We start from the raw sequence: 19,576 nt of genomic DNA, 5'->3' as shown, positions 1-19,576 counted from the left end.
CGGAGCGGGTGCCTCGGGCACCGGAACATCTAAGAAACTCATCATGTCCAGCACCCGGTCATGGAAAGCTCTGATAGAGCGGGGGAGGTCCTTGTTGTCCTGATCGCCTTGAGGGTCATCTGACAGGTCAGGATCCTGCTGAGCCGTGTCAGGCACTGCCTTGTCCACTGGGGACAATGGTAGCAAAGGCGGAAATGCAGGGGAAGGCACCACGGGCAAGGGAGGTGCCGGCGGGACCACCGGCGGAACGAGTGGAGCCAGAGGCGCAGGTGGGCATATCTCCTTGAAAAGCCCTTTGAAATATTCCCTCATGGGGTCGGTGCGCATAAGCGCTTGAAATTTACCGAAAAAGGCATCCTCAGGAGATTGTTTCGGAACCTGAGGAGGCCTCTTCCAGGGACGTAACGGGGAAGGGTGCCACACCGGCACCTCCACCGACGTATCCACATAAATCAAGGGAGCTGCCCCCGCGGGCAACGAAACATTGTGCGGAGGAGGCATCCGGACGTTCCAATCATAAACCGGCCGGTAAGGATGCGCACAAGAAACCTTAGGTTCACCCGAAGGACCGAACCCTACACCAGGGGCCGTTGGCGTAGTTGTAGGGGTAGTACCTAAAATGGCCACCGTGGCGGGAACGGCCGCCATTTTGTCCTCATCTGAGGGGAACTGCGGCACGTGAGGAAGTGAGGCAGGGGTCCCCGTCGATGGGTCAGGGGTCTTAACTTTAGCCTTAACGTAAGGAACCTCGGCAGAGCCGGTACTATGAGGCCTGGAATGTTTCTGCGACATACCAACCGCCAACTGAGCCTTCGAAGGAAGGGCCTCGGCACTGCCGGTAAAAGAAGAAACTTTCTTCTTTGCCCCCTCAACAGATCTGGTGTCACCACAAGAGCGGGAACAGTGACGCTTTCACCGACAGGGCCTTGCCCGGCCCCTCAGAACTGTTGGTATTCTTAGCCTCTGTACGAGGGACCTCGGACCCAGGCCCGGTAGAAGACTTATCGGCACAGGCCTCGAACATCCGTTCGGTAACCTCAAGCCCAGCCAAGACCTCGGGGCGCACCCCAGTTTTGTTTTTGAGGGAAGCCGAAAGAGCGGCCTCAGAGCAAGCTCCGGTACCCCACGACTCACTATAACTGGGTCTACAAACAGCCCCCACAGGAGGGGCCTCAGAGCGTACTCCGGTGAACACAGGCGCCTTACGGAGACCCTCGGAGAAAACTCAGGTAGAACTATTAGGCCCGACAGGCACCTCAGGGTGAACCCCGGTAACAGAGCGATCAATGCCCCTCCCAGCCTGAGAGGAACCCGGAAAGGTATCCCCCGGCCGGGGTGCTCTGAAAGGTAAAGAACTTACCGGGCGTTTTTTCTTCTCGTCGATGAACGCCTGAAAATGCGAAGGAGGAGTTTGTCCGAACACCTCCTCCCACCGCTCCAACCGACGTTCAATTGCCCGGACCGAAAGGGAGTCACAGTAAAAACAGGAGTCCCAACGGTGTTCCGGACCCAAACACTCTAAACAAAGAGGATGGGGATCTGCCCTCGCGAAGCGACGGTGACACGATGAACAGTCTGGAAAATCTAGTTTAAAAGACATAGATAGACTAGTAAACGAACGCTAGCGAGAGCCAGAGAGGAAAACAGGGAAGAAAGTCTTCCGAGGATGCAAGTGCGTCCAGCCCCGATCGTGCGGTCAAAAGGACTGATGGGCGATGCGTGGGGCGGAGCCAAGGTGGGCGGGGTTACGGCCACGTGCCAGGCCCTGCGCAGGAAAGAGAGGAGGGACACATTTCTGAAAAAAATTTGGATGCTTTTTACAAAGTGCTCCGGTCCCGTCCCACAGGACGGAGAGATGTCCCATAAGTATGGAGGAAAGGGGGCGGGACGTAGGAGTATTACTATTTGCAAAACTATCCAATATGGGACTCAGAAAAGACGGTATCCCATGAACCTCCCACAAGATATAAAGAACCAATAAAACCAGAGTCAACCCCTAGAGACCAGTTTGTTAGTCATTTTCAAGAGACCAATAAAACCACCTCGCCTCTACCTCCAGAGTCAAAACAAAATCTGTGGAATATGCAAGAGTCCTTGGATATATTGCATCCCTATTCTTTCCCAGGTCTTAACAATAAAGAACCTGGAAAAAAACAGTCAAATCCACCTCACATGGGGCAGGGTATCTGAGAAACCTGAAGGTGTCTAACCCGCTAGTCCCCAGGGAGCTGACATCCAGGTGGGCAGGACACAGCAATCACTTTTGGATCCAGTTCTGGGGGTGGACCAGTGCGGGAGGATCACCTGAATGAGGGGCCTTCAGGGAGTCAGAGTGGGACACCGGATGGTGAGACGCTGTATCCCCTTTTCTGTAACACCTTTTCCTCATCCCACCAGGTAGGATACTTAGGAACTCAATCCCCTGCCCCCTTGAAAGACACAAACACTTTCTCACGGACAACTCACTGTGAGAGAAAACAAAATAACACCTGAGCAGTATACCTGACATGTTCCAACACAATGGTCAGGCAAGGTCGTGCAAATTACTGATCATTACACACCCCTGACTTCAAGCTCACCCCCCCACACGGATAAAAGGCAGAGCACGAAAGCACTCTCTGAGCGAGGAAGCAGCAGTTCCAAGATGGTAGTTTAATACGAGGAGAAAGACGGGAAGATCTGAGAGGGTTGCAGGCAGGGAAGTGCCCTTGGCCTTTTCAGAGGAAAACAGTTACTTTCACGAGCCTTCGAGAATAAGAAACATAAGACCTGGAGTTAAAGCTGAAGAAACCTGCATTGTGTGTCGGAGGTACCGAGGGATCTCCTGCATCGATAGCCATGGTGGGGAGGAGTGTTTGCCGCCGTTGTATTGTCCTTGGCTCATACAACAAAGCAGCATCAGTAAAGTCAGCACAGCGGATGAGTCTGGGAGACTGATAGCAGACCGGTTTGTGTTAGAACCAAAGTTGCAAGCTGCAACATTGTAAGGAGAAATCTGAAGAGAACAGTGTGTGAAGTGTATGTGACGAACAATGCGGATAATTGAACATCAAAGGAGTGACTGAACTTTTGAAGCCAAGATAGATACTGTAAACAGAGTGGTCTGGTGCCATGTTGGTGCTCATTTGAAGGTCTCTGTTAGGCATCCAACTGGGATGTGGCAAATGTAAAAGTAATTGTGAAATCGTAGTGGTCCTGCAACGGGTCAAGCTAACCCTGTGCACATTTGAAAGTCTTCAATTGTTTATACGAACTAAAATTAGTCTGAGCCCGGAAGAGGGCAATCCAAAGTAACGACTGTGGGATAAAAAACGGATCTGAGCCCAGCTGAGGGGGATCCAGGGTGAAGAGTGAATGACCTGACTTGAGTACTTGTAAGAAGAAAGGAACTTTTTGTTTGTTTTGGTACATCAGGCCCTCTGAATCAAGAGACTGTAAGGGGGGGGTATTTATGTGTTTGTAATTATGTATATAGTTTTTGCTACGAATTTCTTTGTTATTTCATGTTTTGTTGTTATAAGTAAAATGAAAATAAAACATGAAAGAAATGAATCAAGAGACTTTGGATAAGTAAAGAGACTTGGGCACAGCAGGCCCTGATACTGGTAAAGGAACTGTATCCTCGTGCCGAAGAAGCCTGAGAGTGTGCTATGCTCGAGTGAACCCGCCTTGTCCCATGCTGAAAACGTGAGGAAGGGAGGCCAACGGCCTGAACATCCTGGCATATCATTTTTGTGAAGACTTCTTTCTTTTTTATAAACACTAACCCACATTATTTGTATTTAGAGGTAAGGGTTGGCAATATTTATTTTTAGTATAGGCCCTTTTATTTTGACGAGACTCCACTAGGACTGCATTCATATTATTTGATGGTCGTAGCTTGCTCCCATCTGTAAATTTAGGATTAGATAGGCCTTATACCCTCTTGTTGAAGTCCATAAACACCCTTGAACTGTGGTCACTTGTGTCTGTCTTACTGTTGATACAATGCCTTCCTTACACCACCCACATGTAGATGCACACATCAGAGACAGCCAGAGAAACCCCATGACAAGAGCAGTACACACACAATGTGGCATGAATGGCATGCAAGGCCGCAGTCGTGACACCCAGAATACTAACAGCATGCTCATCTCTTCCCAACAGGCACACAGTCCTCCGACAGCGCCGGCCGAGGACCGTCACCAGGCCGAGCAGCTGCACGTAGACCTGCAAAGGCAAGCAGGCCTAGGCAGCATGGCAGTACAACTGTCACACCGTAGGCACCATCAGCCCCACCACGGGAACCGTCAACCACACCACTGCCAACATTGCTACCCACCTCCACATGTGGCACTACTGCAACCACCACACTTGTGGATAGTGACTCCACTGTCCCTCATCTGCCTTCGACTCCACCACAGGGACAGGAGCCACCAGGCCATCGTGGCTGGTTTGACAACAACAATGGAACGGCTTACCCCTCTGCCTGTTATAGCTCCTTGTCACCCCATAGCCCCCACCACTACCACTACCCAGCATCTGTACCATCAATGCATGCCTCTGTGCAATTGAGGCCCAGAAAGAGGAACTTACCACCATTGCCCAAGAACAGTTCACTGAGATGAGACTGATGGGGCGTGCATGCAGGCCTCCCGCCGCAGGAGTGCAAAGTTCTGAAGTCGTGCAACTGCAGCTCCCCTCACCCTTGCACAAAGAGTGAGGGAGGGGAATGAGATTGCCTCCTCCACGGTAGATGTAATGAGACATGCAGTACAACTCTGCATGAACAAAATGCAGGCATGTGGTCAGATCCACCACATCGGTGAGTACCACTGAGGGCTCCCAGAAAGGCAGACTAAGGCGCCAGTCACAGAGGCTACGGCCTACACAGGAGTCCGGCAAGAGCCCCATGGCCAAGAGGGTCCGCAAGTGACAATGACACTGGCTGTGTGCTCTACTGGGTGCTTGGGTAGGGAGGTAGGAAGGGTTGTGTGTGGGTAGGCATGTGTCAGTGGGTACGGGTTATTGGGGAAGGGGGAGATAGAGCTGGGTAGGTTGTGGGGTATGTGGGTAGGGCTGTGTTAGGGTGTGGGTAGGGGGTGCTTGGGGAAAGGGTGTGTGGCTAGGGGTGTGTGTGCGGGTAGGGGGTGTTTGGGTAGGGGTGGGTAATGTTATGGTGTGTGTGTGGGTAGGGGGGGTGTTTGAGTAGGGGTGTGTATGGGTAGGGGCGTGTTCACTTGTCTGTTTAATACATTCTTTTCACTTGAAGCAATGACAGAACATTCCATTTATTCAAACAAGTTTTTACTGTGATTGTGCATGATATAGAGTAAGGTGCGAGGGAAGTACTGAGTGGAGGGGTACTCAGAAAAGGTTCTCAACGCGTTCTTGTTGGGACATGGGTATCATCAATGAGCTCAGTGTGTGGGTGCATGTGACTGACTGGTACAGCATCATCATCCTCTGGGATGAGGAATACCCGGATCTGGGGCAGGGTTATGTTGTGCCTGATGCAGACATTGTGCAGCATTGCACAGGCCAATGCAATCTGTCCGCCTTCTCTGGCCTGTACATGTGTGCACCCCCAGACCTGTGCAGGCACCTGAATCGGGCATTCAGGAGGCGAAAGGTCTGCTCAATCACCACCCTGGTCCTCACATGGGCACGGTTGTATGCCACTTCCTGAAGCGTCTGGGGATTCCTCAGAGGAGTCATCAGCCAGGGAAGCAGTGGGTATCCAGAGTCACCTACAAGGTGGAGAGACAGAGGTGTGAGTACTGTTGATTGTAAATGACATTGCCCATGGAGTTGGCATTGCAATGGTCAGTCTGTGCATGCATGTCCCATTTCCCATTGTGCTACTGTGTTTCACATTCCAGTCCTCGCATGAGTATTTCACTGCTCACACTGTTGTTACAGGACATGCATTTGGTGGCCATGTTTGGTCCTACACTCCCTTTGTAATGGGGGGAGGGGATGCTGCATCCTAGTACCTGGAGTGCATTTAGTGTGGATGACCCGATGGGGTTGCAATGGCCTTCTCAGTGACTGCTACTACTCAAGTCATGTCCTACCCCTGTGTGTTGTGGTCTGTCAATTTAGAGGTACACTGGAGGGTCCTAGATGTGCAGTGCACATTCCGGACATGCATTTGCTGCATTGTTACACCCCTCGGCTCCCTTGGCTGTCACTCAAGCTGCAAGGTAGATGGAATTGTACGAGTACTCACCCAACATCCAGGTCATTTGGCATCTGTGACGCGCCATGTACGCCGGCAGGGTGGTGACCCGCAGGATCATAGCGTTGTGGGTAGATCCTGGGAATCAGGCACAGCCATGTGTGATGGCCAGGTTGGATTCACAGGTCACCTGGACATTGCAGAAATGGAACTGCTTCCAGTTCCTGTAAGCCTCCTCTGAGGCATGGGGGGGAGGTGCACCAGCTCCACATGCATCTACCACATTGGACATGCCCACAATGTAATTGTGCCGTGGTGGTATTGAGCTATGCCAGGGTGGTGGGGAGGCCAATGTGTACGCCCACATGGTGCAGGAGGGCCTCCACCACCTGCACCATCACTCTGGAGAACGCAGATGCAATATGCCATCCAGCTGGCTCACAGAGGGCTGGAAGGTACCAGAGCCCAGGAAGTGCCAGATTGACACCAGCTTTACCAGTGGTGGTATGGCTGTCCTGATGCCGATCCTGACCCTTATGTCCTCCTGGAAGTGTGTGATAAGTTCTCTGAATGGTCTCCCTGTCAAGCCGGTACAGGGGGAGGATTTGTCCATGGTGTGGCCCTTGAGCATGGGATCACTGCACGCCTCCTCCTCCTCGCCACCTGCATCCCCATCTGCAGCATCCTCCTCCTGTAAGTCAGCATGGAGCACCTCCATGTCCATGTTAGCAGCAATGAGTGGCAGCATAGTTGTGTTGGTATGTATTTTTGGGAACATGTGGCTATTTAGCACTCTTCCTGTGTGCATTGGGTGCACCTGGGTGGATTGGCTGCACATATGGCCTGTTTGACATCACCAGTGTCCATTTACCGGCTGCTGTAAGGTGCTGGTATCTCTGCCTAAGATTTGTTGGTGATACCGGCCAATTATTGGCGGTATTAACAGGGAAGTCCGTACTTCTATTTCGCCGGTATCACCATTGTGCTGGTAATACCGGCATAGGGGACTTGGTCATCAAGTGTAATTCCGGAAGGTCTGATTTCTGCCGCTGGTAATCCTGGCAACAATGTTTCCGCCAATTTGTAATTTGCCAGTACGTTAAAAGTGCCAGTAAATGGTATTACCAGCACTTTTAACATTTACCAGCAAACCTGTAATGAGGTCCATTGACTTTTGACAACAAAACCTGCAGAGAGGTTATGACCAGTCTTTTGAAATTCTGATGAACTTTGAACAGAAGCAACAGGAAGTTGTGGATTGGGCCAGGAAGAAGCCAAAGATAGAGGCCATTGCTCCGGCCTCCTTCTTTTAGTTGTTTTCTTAAAGTGGTAGAGCCAGTTAGCAGAACAGGATTTATACTAAGGGGTGTTTTCTTTTGAAAACCTCAATTAATGTTAGTTTCTAGGTAGGGATAATTCCCTCAAGGAGATATGGCAAGATAGGAGTTTTCTTTTAACTTTAAGAAACACACTTGGACATGCCAGTCATTGGTCCGGGTCCTTCTTTTGGTTCGCCACAACTGACAAACTACTTCCCATTTAAAGTCACTCCTTTATTACTTTCACTTATTTACAATAATATGTTGTCAGCAATTGATATTCAGCTAGCACTGGCTTTAAGCTTGTGTCCTTTTGAAGTTCTGTAATGTGCTTGTGTTTTTTCCTTTAAACCTTCTGAGGGTGTACAAGTAAGGCTCGGAGAGAAAGGTGACATCATTTTGGTTATAAACCTTTATGAACCAGTGAAAGGGTCGGGAAAAAACACCTATCTGTCCCTAAAGCTAAGAAATCTACGGAAAACATCAGGATGTCAAATAAATAGTCAGTCCCTATTGTGTCCAAAAATCCTGTTTCTAACCGTAACACTAGTAACTTAAATCTAATGTGCAGGATGCGATCTTCAGAACTAAAGTGATGATGACAGTTCTTGCCAACAGAAAGTTCCCAATGTCTTGGGTTGTCAAAAAAACAAAGCAAGTGTTGCTTTTCCACATGCAACACTCCAATGATAGGGGTTAGCTCCTTTCCCCTGGATTCCTTCTTGTTCTACTTCACAAGTTAGGAGCTTGTCTCCTCCTTATGTGGTTTCCTTTACTTTGCAAAACTGATTCAAAAGAAAGCATTGTATTCACTCAGCCAGTGAACTTGTCTCCTTCTCCCTGGTCTTTGCAAGCTTTCCCAAAGATGCACACAAACTGTCTCCAGCTTTCCTGTGAACACCTCTTCCTTGTTCACAGAGGGTTTATGTCTGGTTATGTCTGCCAAACACACCCCAGGAAATGATACCGGATAGTCTCTGTTCATCTCTTCATTGGGTCCCAGACCTTGTACTTTCTTGAATGGGTTTCACCTTAATCTTAAACTTTCATATGGGTGTGAGTCTGAGACTCGCAGTGACTTATAATACCATGTTGATGTACTCTGCTGCCAAGAATATGTTTTCTTCTTGTCTGTATCTTTTGCCTTCAGGGTCCCATACCCTCTTATTATCTGGCTCTCATGTGGGTGTGGGTCCCAGACTTGCAATGCAGTATCGCAATAGCTTGGTTTACTCTCCTGCCAAGCATATATCTCTTTCTGGACTGTCTTTGTTTCTCTAAGGCCCCAGACCCTCTTATTCTCTGGCTCTCATATGGGTGTGTGTCCCAGACTCACCATAATGTCTTTTGCCTGCTTGCTTACTCTCCTGCCAAGCATACCATTTTTCATTCTTTCTCTGTTACTCCCAGGGTCCCAGTCCCTCTTATCACATGGTCTGTAGTTGTTCCCCGATTCCTCCCAGACCTCTAGCACCTCTCGGTCTGCCTATGGAACTGTGGACGCACCGCCCTGGGCCCATTGCAAAGGTCTCCCCCAGGGGAGAAGGGACAACATCCATAGATTTGTCACAACATATATGAATGAAAGTGCCAAAATCCAAAGTGATGTGAGATTTAAAGTCAGGACTAGCTGAACAACTATCACACGACACAGGACAAACTAGCTGAACAACTTAGACCTGACAAGAGACTATTTAAATTGTCTGTATGTTTTACGTTTCAAACAATATATCTTCATTGGCCTGGAATACACTGCTTTAAACAGCATATTCATTTTGTTTATTGTTTAGTTTCTTGAATGCAGGTACATTTGTAGCAGCCATTTTTGGCATTGTGCTCTTTGGCCTTTGAGAGGCAGCTATACACATAACAAACATGCAGAGAGAGGATATGAAGTATTTGTAGACTAGCATGAGGCTCTGCAAGGCTGTGTTGTTCGACAGGCTCACAGTAAATAGGACACCAACCCTCCCTCTGCTAGCCTAGGGGGGACTGAGTCGCCCTCTAAAAATAGTTGGTGGACTCCGTCCACCCGTGTGTACTGTAAGGGTGCAGAAGGAGGCGAATTACACAGAGGTGGCATGCTTGTTGGCATTAACATTTATTATACCAGAAAATAAATAGAAAACCTACCTCTCCCTAACTCTAAGAGGGGTTTCCCTACCTCAACTAAAATACTAAGAATACGGTCAGGATGTCCGTGTAAATCAAGAGTTCACTGTCTTGTGTCAAAAACCCACTTCTGTCCCTCACAATCACAACTAAACTAAAGAGGTAGTGGATATTCCTGGTCCCGAAGAATGTCTCCCTTCTTCTGGACAACGGATTACAGTTCCAATTGTTATGTGGGATCTTTACCTGAGGAAATTACTCCCTTCCCCAAATCTCAATCTCTTTCCGAGGTACAAAACAAAGTTTCAGGTTGTAATGCTAAAAAGCAGTAACGTTCTCAGTTAAAACTAAAAATATAAAGTTCCAGTTCACACATCAGCATTCCTCATGATCCATAGTTTCTTCACTAACAGGGCTGATCAGGGCTTGCAGACCTTTTCTGTCCTCCAACAGTTACCTTACACTGGCTGGCCAGGGCTCTAATACAGTCCAAATTGGACTGCTGTAACAGCTTATACTTAGGCGAAAATAAATCCATAATCAACAAATTGCAAGTCCTCCAAAACAACGCATTAGGAGCGGCTCTAAACATTCCCAGGCGAGAGCACATCTCTACTATTAGAAAATCATGCAAGTGGATCTCCATACAACAAAAAAACGACCTGAAAACTATTTGCCTCACATACAAAGTCCTGAACCACCAAGCCCCTCCATATCTCACTAACAAATTCACCCTGAAATCTTCTGCCAGAATTACAAGATCCATCAACACATTATGCTTGGTGGTGCCCAGGTTCACCCTAAAAAGAGCCAGTGACTAACTAGCTTCCCAGTTCTAGCTTCCCAACTCTGGAATACTTTACCACTAGACATCAAATCCATCTCAACTTTTCAATCATTCAGAAACCATGTCATCACATGGATACTGAACAAAACTAACACTACCTTGTCCCAATCATGACACCACATACACATACCTTAGCACTCTCTCTCACCTCTACACTTCGAATGTACTGTTTTGTACCATAATGTGTATAAACCATCTAAACTGTATAATTTGTAAAATATATCTAAATGTATAAACTGTATCCTGTAACCACTTACCTAAGCACTCTTTTACCCCTGGGTCTGGCACACTATATAAATAAATAAACAAACAAACAAACAAACTATTTCCTGGAGAATGCCTCCCTTCTCCAGGTAACTTGCTCTCAGTGCCTTCACAATGCCAGGGGACCGACTCCCTTCCACTGGCATTCATTGGCTTTGTTCTAACACTCTCTTGCCTTTTACTTTCACAGTTCACAACACCAGGGGGAATGACTCCCTTCCTCTGACCCTTTTTTGACTTACTTCACAGTTCACAACACCAGGGGCAATGTCTCGTCTCACCTGGCCTTTTCTCAGGCTTGCTCCACAGTTCACAACGCCAGGGGGAATGTCTCCTTTCCCCTGGCCTCTTTACAGTTTTGACACAGTTCACAATACTAGGGGGGGTGACTCCCTTCCCCTGGCCTCTTTCTATAATTTGTACACTTCTAGCCAATGTAGACTTGGCTCCCAGTCTTGTGGGGGTGGGTCCCAGACCTGTATGATTCTCTGCTGGTAGTGTGAAAAACCTGGATCATTAACCTGCCAGGTACTGCAACTATGAATATGACTGATGAACTTTCTTTCTTGTGTGTGTGTGTTCCAGACCCAAGCTTCGTTACTTTCACCCCTTTTCATAACCCCACCAAGAGTCCTAGCAACCCTGATACCTGTCTGGGGCTTTTCCGATGCGCTGCGGTTGGTCTTGGGCTCGTCAGTGTTCCCTTTTGGGCTTCTCGCGGTTTTCCTTTGCTTTTTCGGGTACTACAGTAGCTCTGCAGCATTTGGCAGCCAGCAGCATGCGTCATCTTCACCTGCCCACGGTTACCGGGTTTCTCCTGTCTGGACCTCTGCTGTTCTGCTTGGCCGGATGGTCCATCCACGTTGGACCATTCGAGGATACCTTTGCTCGCTCTGTAAACTTGTCTGCAAGTCCTTTGGTTCCGCAGTGGCTTGAGCGTTCCCCACGCTCACGGTTCCTCTCAGCAGGTCTTCTCTCTTTCTCCTCTTTTCCCTCTTCTGTTTTTGAATGTGATTTGACCAATAGGAATTCTAGAACCACTAGAATGTTCACTAGTGGTTCGAGAAGTGCTCTTCATGCTTTGGCATTGCCTCCTCGTCTCAGTGCCTTTTCCTATATTCCTCCATTAGGCAGACTAGACTCTTCCTCGTCTCAGTATTTGTACTATCCTTCTCCCTTGGGTCGACCAAATTCTTCTTCGTCCCAGTACTTATGATTTTGGTTACATGACACACGTACATAGGATTAGAAAGCATGGGTGGGGTGGGTGAGGGGGTCTGGAGTGGTGTATACCACATTCTCCTTGGATAATTGTCCCTGCTCCCACAGGGTGAATGTCACCCCAGATCCTCCAGCTGAGTACCAACCCAAGAGGGAATATCGGGTAACGGCTTCACCTTCCTGGCCTCATGGGAAGGGGCTCCCCCTGGGGGGAGAAGTGACGACATCCAAGGATTTGTCGCAGTACCCACAATTTGTGCCCTGGCACTCGAAATAGTGAAACTGTTGTGTGCCAAAGTACCATAGCACTTTACATAGAATGTATTTGTTATCTGGTGACGTTTCTAGCGTGGCCCTCTCCCTGTCAGGCTCAGGCACACAGACTCACCAATATGCTCGCTGAGCACCGTGTTAAATCTTGGCAAGTGCCCTAGCTTGCAGTGGGATTTGGAAAGTTGGGGACGGGAAGTTCGGGAGGTGACGAGGCATTCATGTGAGGGATAGCGATGTGAAGAGACATGGTTTATAGAGGCACATTAAACTACAACATACCTCACCTTATCTGCATTAGTGTGGTGTGTATTTGTGGCAAGGAGGATGGGGTTCTGACAGCTGATGAATCAGGATGGGCATGGCGAGTGAGAGGGGCATCAAGTCGGGCCAGTACCACTTCCAGGTAAAAGAGCCTGCGTGTGTGAATGGAGAGTTGGCAGGAGAGCTGAGAAAGGAGAGAATCGCAGAACGCAAGGGGGCTGGAGGCGCTGCCTGCGCGAACGCTGAGGTGAAGTGCACGTTAGACAGGTCGACACAGAACTCGCCTCTGGGAGGAGCATAGCGGCCTCTAGAAAGGTCAGAGGTGGAATAGATGAGCCAGAGGGAGAAGAGAACCCCTAGAGTGAGTTCTAAGTACTGCATGTACTCTCGGCTGTAATATAAAGAGAGGCCTTGTGAAATAACAAAATCAGCAAACAATAAACACATACAGATATTTATTAAGGCAAGTAAGAGCACCGTAGGTGTACTTAAAGATGGAGGTGAAAGAGGGAGCTTGGGTCCACTGAATTTGTGCAAATAACCACAAATGAAAATTAATGACATAATGGAAGAGCAAAGTAGAAGTAGCAGAATAACTGTGGCGCAGACAGTAGGACATACACCAATGTTCATGCTCCCATTATGGCTGGGGAACTATGGCAAGAACTGCGTGAAGCTTTTATGGATGCACAAGATGGAGAAACATTCCATGTTTCAAAGAAGTTGGCGATGTTACAAATTGGCTTGTGGCCGGCGGGTGTAAGGCTAATGAAGCACTAACTCCCCGGGGAAGATGAAGCACACATGGGTGTTTAGGCCATTAGCCTGGCTCAGCTGGAGAAATGGTTCAAGGGAAAAGTAAATGTCGTGTTGGAAAGATTTAATTTCAGTTCAAAGAAACAGAAATAGTGAGAACACTGATGACTAAATTAATATACGCTGAGCAAGTTTTTCGAGGATCACATACTGATGCACGCATACAACAACACGATCAAGGAAAATCTGTGCTCAGGCAAGAATCTGGTTTTGGCTGCCACGATTGACATTGCGCACAATATTGAGATCTCTGAGATGAACCTCAAGGGATTCAAATGTGAACCTGACTTGCCAATATGCAGTGTGAGTAGCAAAACAGTGCATACGCTTTTAGGAAAGAAGTACAGAAAGAGTCAGGCCGCAGTGCAGAGAATCCTAGCATGGGGAAGTTTGAATGTGATCACTGTAGAAATGAGTGACACTTTGTAAGGGACAAATGTTGTGCAGTGATTAACAAAATATGTTATATTTATGTATGTAAAAAAGAAATAGCATTTTGCAAAAACATGTCGCAGAAGGGAGGGAGTATAAATGCAATATCCGATGGTAGATGTGAGGAGGGCCACGCGGAAATGCATGTAGTTTTAATTCCTGTAGGAACCTTTAATAGGGTATAGCCCAATGTGCAATGTGGCCTTGAAATTGCACAGAGCTTGTAAGAAGGAGGTATTTTACCGGGCAGATCATCCATAATCAAAATATATTGTGCTAAGAAGGGAGTGTCAGTCATTGGCTGGCCATTACAAGGACCTTACAAGGAGCTTTTGGGATGAAGTTGCATCCAGTGGTGTGTGATCACATTTTGATGGTTGAGGAGGTGTCAGTAGAGGGAATGGTCCAATGTTTTTTCTGATTTATTTTGTGAATCCTTAGGTTGTATTAAACAATATAAACATAAAATAGTGTCCAAAAAAGTACCTGTGGTACACACAATTAAGAAGGTCCCAATCAACTACCAATACGAATTGAGTACAATTCTGAAGGATTTGTGCAGGAAAGATGTCGTAGAGCCAACCAAGTCATCCAAATGGCATCCCCTATTGTATTAATAAGAAAGGCGAATGGCGAGTTAAGGCTGTGTGCAGATTTAAGAAGTGAGAATGAGTGCATCAAAGTCAATTGCCACCCACTGCCAAATATCCCTGAAATGGTGTCCTTATTTGGAGGGGCTAGGCATTATAAAACTTTGGACATGGCGAGTACAAACAACCAGATACCTCTGTGTGTTGAGTCATGGAGCCTCAAGGCATTCCTCGCCCAAGTTGGGCTTTTACAGTTCAACAGGATGCCATTTGGCTTTGCAAGTGCATCATCTGTGTTTCAGAAATGTATGGCAACATTGTTCAAGGGGGTGGAAGGGGTTTACAAAGTTTCAGGAGGACATCCTGATTTTCTTCAGTAATTTGAGTGACCATTGCATGGTGGTAGACAAAGTATTTGATATTCTGAATGGTGCAGGTCTCACTTTGCGTAAGGCTATGTTTCTCTTTACTAAGCATAACGTGGAAATCTAGCTCACAAGGTTTCCACTGAAGTAAACCCAAGAAGAAGCTAATAGAAGCTATTGTGTAAGCGCCTTATCCAGGTAACTGATCAGTTGATGTCCGTTTTAGGACTTGTTGAATTTTATTCGAAGTTCATTTCCAATTTTGCAGAGAAGACAGAAAGCCCGAAGTTACGAATGTTTCAAGGAAATAAAAAGGGAAATAGTGGAAGCACCTGCTCTCTGCCCTTTTTATGTGATGACGGATTGTCATTAGTGTGGATGCAAGTGCATATGGAGTTGGTGCTCTTTTGCAGTAAAAACACAATGGTTCTCGCGTGTGTTGGCATTTGCATCACATACTTTGAGCAAAACTGAACGGTTGTATTCCAAATTACAACAAGAAGTGTTAGCCTGCTGTTAGGCGGTATCCCACTTTCATGTGTTTGTATGGGGTAAGAGGCTTGCACTAAACACGGATCACAAAACTTTAGTCAACGTAATGAGGTGGTGAGGTAGGGTGAGAACCCAATCACCACGAATGGGGAGGATGGCGTGGAAGCTGCTTGTATGACATGTATTATGTACCAGGCAAGAAAAATATTCATGCAGATTGTTTGTCCAGGCCCACAGTAGCAGATTCTGAGGGTGAAGTGGAAGAGGAGTGGGAAATAGCTTAGGTGGAGGACTGGGTAGTAGCAACTGAGAGGATTCTGTGGTGGTATAAGCAAGCAATTGAAGAACAAGCATGGAAATCAAAAAGTATAAATGATACTGTGCTGAAAAGGTAAGCAAATTTGGTTGTGTGGGGTGGCCCGCTGAGAGAACATTGACATACAAACGCAAAGATTACTGGAAGGTAAAGGATGACTTATTTGCAAGGGACAATAATGTACTGAAGAATGTCGAATTTGTCTCATCTAGGAAATTGACGTTATTTGATTTTTAATGCATGTCATGATTTTCACTGAGGGGTTTCTGCCAAGAAAAGGAGATTATGGGAGGATCTTTGATGGCCATGAATGGACACTGCAGTGGAAAGATTTGTTTGTGATGTAGCACATGCATAGGGAGTGAGAAGGTGTTGCATCGCAGCGTACCACCTACGACAGCTGAGGTGTTGCCGCAGCGACCGTGGAGTAAGATTGCGATCGACATTATGGGTCTGATAGAGAGATTGGGTTAATAGCATCGTTATTTGCTTGTGGTGATAGGTGTCCCTGAAGTGCATGTCAGAAGTAACCACAGCATGATCATAGAGGCTCTTGAGACATTTTTTGAGTTGGAAGTTCTCCTGTCATTTATTGTAACAGATAACAGTGTCCGGTTTACATCCAGAGAGATGTGTATTTTTGCCAGTTAAGGGCATTGCCCATACACAAACCTCTTTGTACCACCCACAATGCAGTGGATTGTGTGAGCATTTCAATAGGGTGCTGAAGGATCTTGTGAAAATTGCAGTAGAGAAGAAATGGAACTGGAGAGTAGTGCTAAAAAAGTTGCTGTTGCCATGTAGGGACCCTCCTCATTCCCTTACAAGTCACACCCCTTTCAAGCTAATGCGGTGTAGACTGATGTTTGTATTCTTAGGTTGGTTAAGGGACAAAGGCCGAAGGTTTAGTTCATTTAAGGCGGATAAGTGTGCAAGTGTAAAAGGATAATGACAGGGCAATCTAGAATGAAGAAATATTCCGATGGTCAGTGGAGAGTGAAGGGCGCATAGAGTTCTGGTGGGGTACGTAGTCCAAATCAAACATCCTCAAAGGGTGAGAAAGGGTCTCCCCCAATACTCTAGGTCAGTGAATGAAGCTGATGTTTTTGGCACTTCTGTACATTTGGACGGCAGTGTCGAGGATCAGAAGAAGGACACAGAGTCTGTGAAGACCATATATGCATGAATTTTATTCCAAACTAAAATTAGGCCTAACTCTCCCTATATGGGGTGTTCCCTACCTACTGTACTGATCATCAGTCAGGGTGAATGTCCAAAACCAAGCCCGGCAGAGAGGCGCTGTTTACATGCCCAGTCGCGGCTTTTGTGCTGCTGTCCCTGTTCTCAGTGACTATCTCTTTACTTAAGGCTCCTGATCCCGGGCGAGAACATGGCTGCTAGCAAAAAGGGGAGTGCCTATGGTTTACGATCGAGGGACCAGGATTATAAATTTGATACCCCCGTGCCACTTGATAAGTTCTTTGTAAGACTGGCGGAAGCGGGACCAGGAGGCTTAGTGACCTCTTCCCTTTCACCTACTAGATACCATGTTTTAGAGGTCCTGACTCGCAGTTCTCGTAGGAGACAGAGACTGCAGGGGGACTCTTCTGAGTTGGAAATACACAAAGTTGAGTATGATGCCTCCTCCTTTAAATGCCCAACCCAAGAACCTGATAACTCTCTCTTGATGCCTAATCTCGCAGGACCCATATCCTTGGGGAGTACTCCAAGAACTGATAATAGTGATATTATGGAACCTGTCCCTACTCCTGTTGTTCCCTTATCCTTGGAAGGGTTTCAGAAATATACAGGTATTTATATGGATTATCTTATGCCATCTAACGCTGCTTCGCAAGAGGGGGTTAGGCCTAACCCTCTTCAATCAGAACAATCAGTTCTCGCTCAATGGCCAAGTCTTATGGCCAGTATTGCCAGAGTTACTCTTATGCACTAGCCCTTTTGACCTTGGACTATTGGTGGACTCATTAAATAACTGGGTGGCAGACTTACGTTCACTGAGAGTTAACACTGCTTCACAAACTAATGAGCCCCTTAGTCCTACCATTGGGATTCAGTCATCCAAATGGGACAAGGCCTGTCAAGCTAATATACAAAGTGAGCTGCTACAGCAGGCCTCTCAAACCGATCCCTCTGGTAGGGAGCCTTTGGCACCCACCAAGCCTATTATGGCTACCAACAAAAGGGTTGAAACTTCCAATATTGACACTGCTGGCCCTGTACTGGAATCACTCCCTTCTCTCCCGGTATTCGCTCAGAAACTGGGTCAAAAGTGACTAAACAACCTACATCGGCGAATGCCACTCTCAAGTTGGGATCCTCGCAGACTCTGAGCCTAAGAAAGTGTCAAATACCCAAAGTAGATGATAGGAGTATACATGACTTTGTTAAGGACCAGAGAAACCTTGCCATCACCAATATCTGCAAGGTTGATGGTCCGGAGCCTAGAGAAGCCTTGCGCTACAAGGTTCTAGCTTGGCTAAAACAAAGAACTGGGCGGGGTGTGGTCAGATTTTCTGATTTGAAGATTCTCCGCAGGTTGGACCTAAAAGACTGGTGCTCGCACTCTAATAATGTCTGTATTCTAGTGGGCACTGGGTCAAGGTTCTTACCTGCGTTCTTAAGATTGTGTAAATACCTCCCCAGAGGGTCCTCTAGTTGTAATCTTATTCTTTTATGTACATCAGTGTTATGGGAGTTTATCATATATGCAACTCTTTGTATGTTTAACGAGCCTTAGTCGCTCATCATTTTCTAAAGGTTTGGTCTGTATTTCTCCCTTGGATGTTCTATATACTTTGTTGTTTGTTCTTTTTATATTGTATATATTTGGTTTGTATTGATGGCGTGTGTTTTGTTCTGCGCCCTTAAGCCTTCGGGTACCTTGGTGCACATTATAAATGTTTAAACATAAACATAAACAAACATAAACTGTCAAAATCTAACCTATCTGACCCTGCCACTAATGTAACTAAGGACAGGAGAATGACTCTCTTCTCCTGGCTACTGTGTTTTGTCACAGGGTTTTCTATGTTCGTTCGTTCCACACAAAAGCCCCTACGCAAAAAGTTTCTTGTTATCTACTGGATTACGTTCTGTAACTCTTGTAGGGGACTGACAGTTTTCCTCTTCTCTTTCATGCCAACAATCTTATTTTTGTATAAGTTGCTTCTCTCTTTCTTGTCAGGTCCTAGCCTCTTTTTCCAGAGTGCTCTTTCATGTATGATTTTTGACTTCCTGGAGTCCTGGGTGTATTTTTCCCAAATGTCTTTAGTTATTATATTCCCTTTCTCACCTTTGGGATTTGGGTTGGCTTTTCCCTTTTACCAAGGTAATGAGTTTTCAACTCTACTCCTCTCCCACTTTTTGTATTTCATGTTGCTTTGCCTTTCATGAACATGATTCTTATTCCTCAACTTAATTCCAATACTTTTCTCATTAGCACTGGGACAAGTTTGTTCGAAATATAATGAGTCCCTCTTAACTCTTCAGTTATCCCGTTCCCCGTATTACCTTCTGATCCGAGGGGTAACGTCACCTTTAAGGTCTTGGACTCTATCTCTCTGCTCCTTATTTGTTCCGCAGCTCACTAGTCATGCTGTCTGGTTCACATGGGTTTCATTTTCATCTTCCGAATTGAACTTTCTGTATCTTGGGTCCGGATTCGGTTTCTCTTGAAAGTGTTATCATCTTTGTTCAGAGGGTGGACTGCCCACCGCCATTGCTGTGTGGTCACGCCAAGACCTAACTCTCTCTTCACTCGCGTTGTGATTTCTTCGGTTCTTATACGCTGGCCTCCCAGCCCAGAGCCTATGGCTCTGCGTTGGAGCTCGACTAGCTAACGTGGGCTCTGTGTTCTGAGAGAGCTCTGCCTCCTCCTGCTCTGCTATGCACAGGGGACTTCCCCTGGTTCTCTCAGCTTTCCGGCTTCTCTCAGCTTCTGAACCTCTCTCACTGTCTCTCCCTCTCTCGTCATATCATCCCTTTTTAGCATCCTCGGCATAGTCCATTGGAGGAACTAATTTAAACTGATAGTCTTAGTTTCCTGTTGTGGTTAGCATAAGTTCCCTTCACCTTTACAGAATTGATA

The sequence above is a fragment of the Ambystoma mexicanum genome, chromosome 14 (genome assembly GCF_040938575.1).
Source record: "Ambystoma mexicanum isolate Mex_15411 chromosome 14, UKY_AmexF1_1, whole genome shotgun sequence".
Taxonomy (NCBI): domain Eukaryota; kingdom Metazoa; phylum Chordata; class Amphibia; order Caudata; family Ambystomatidae; genus Ambystoma; species Ambystoma mexicanum.
This window is presented reverse-complemented; position numbering follows the sequence as displayed.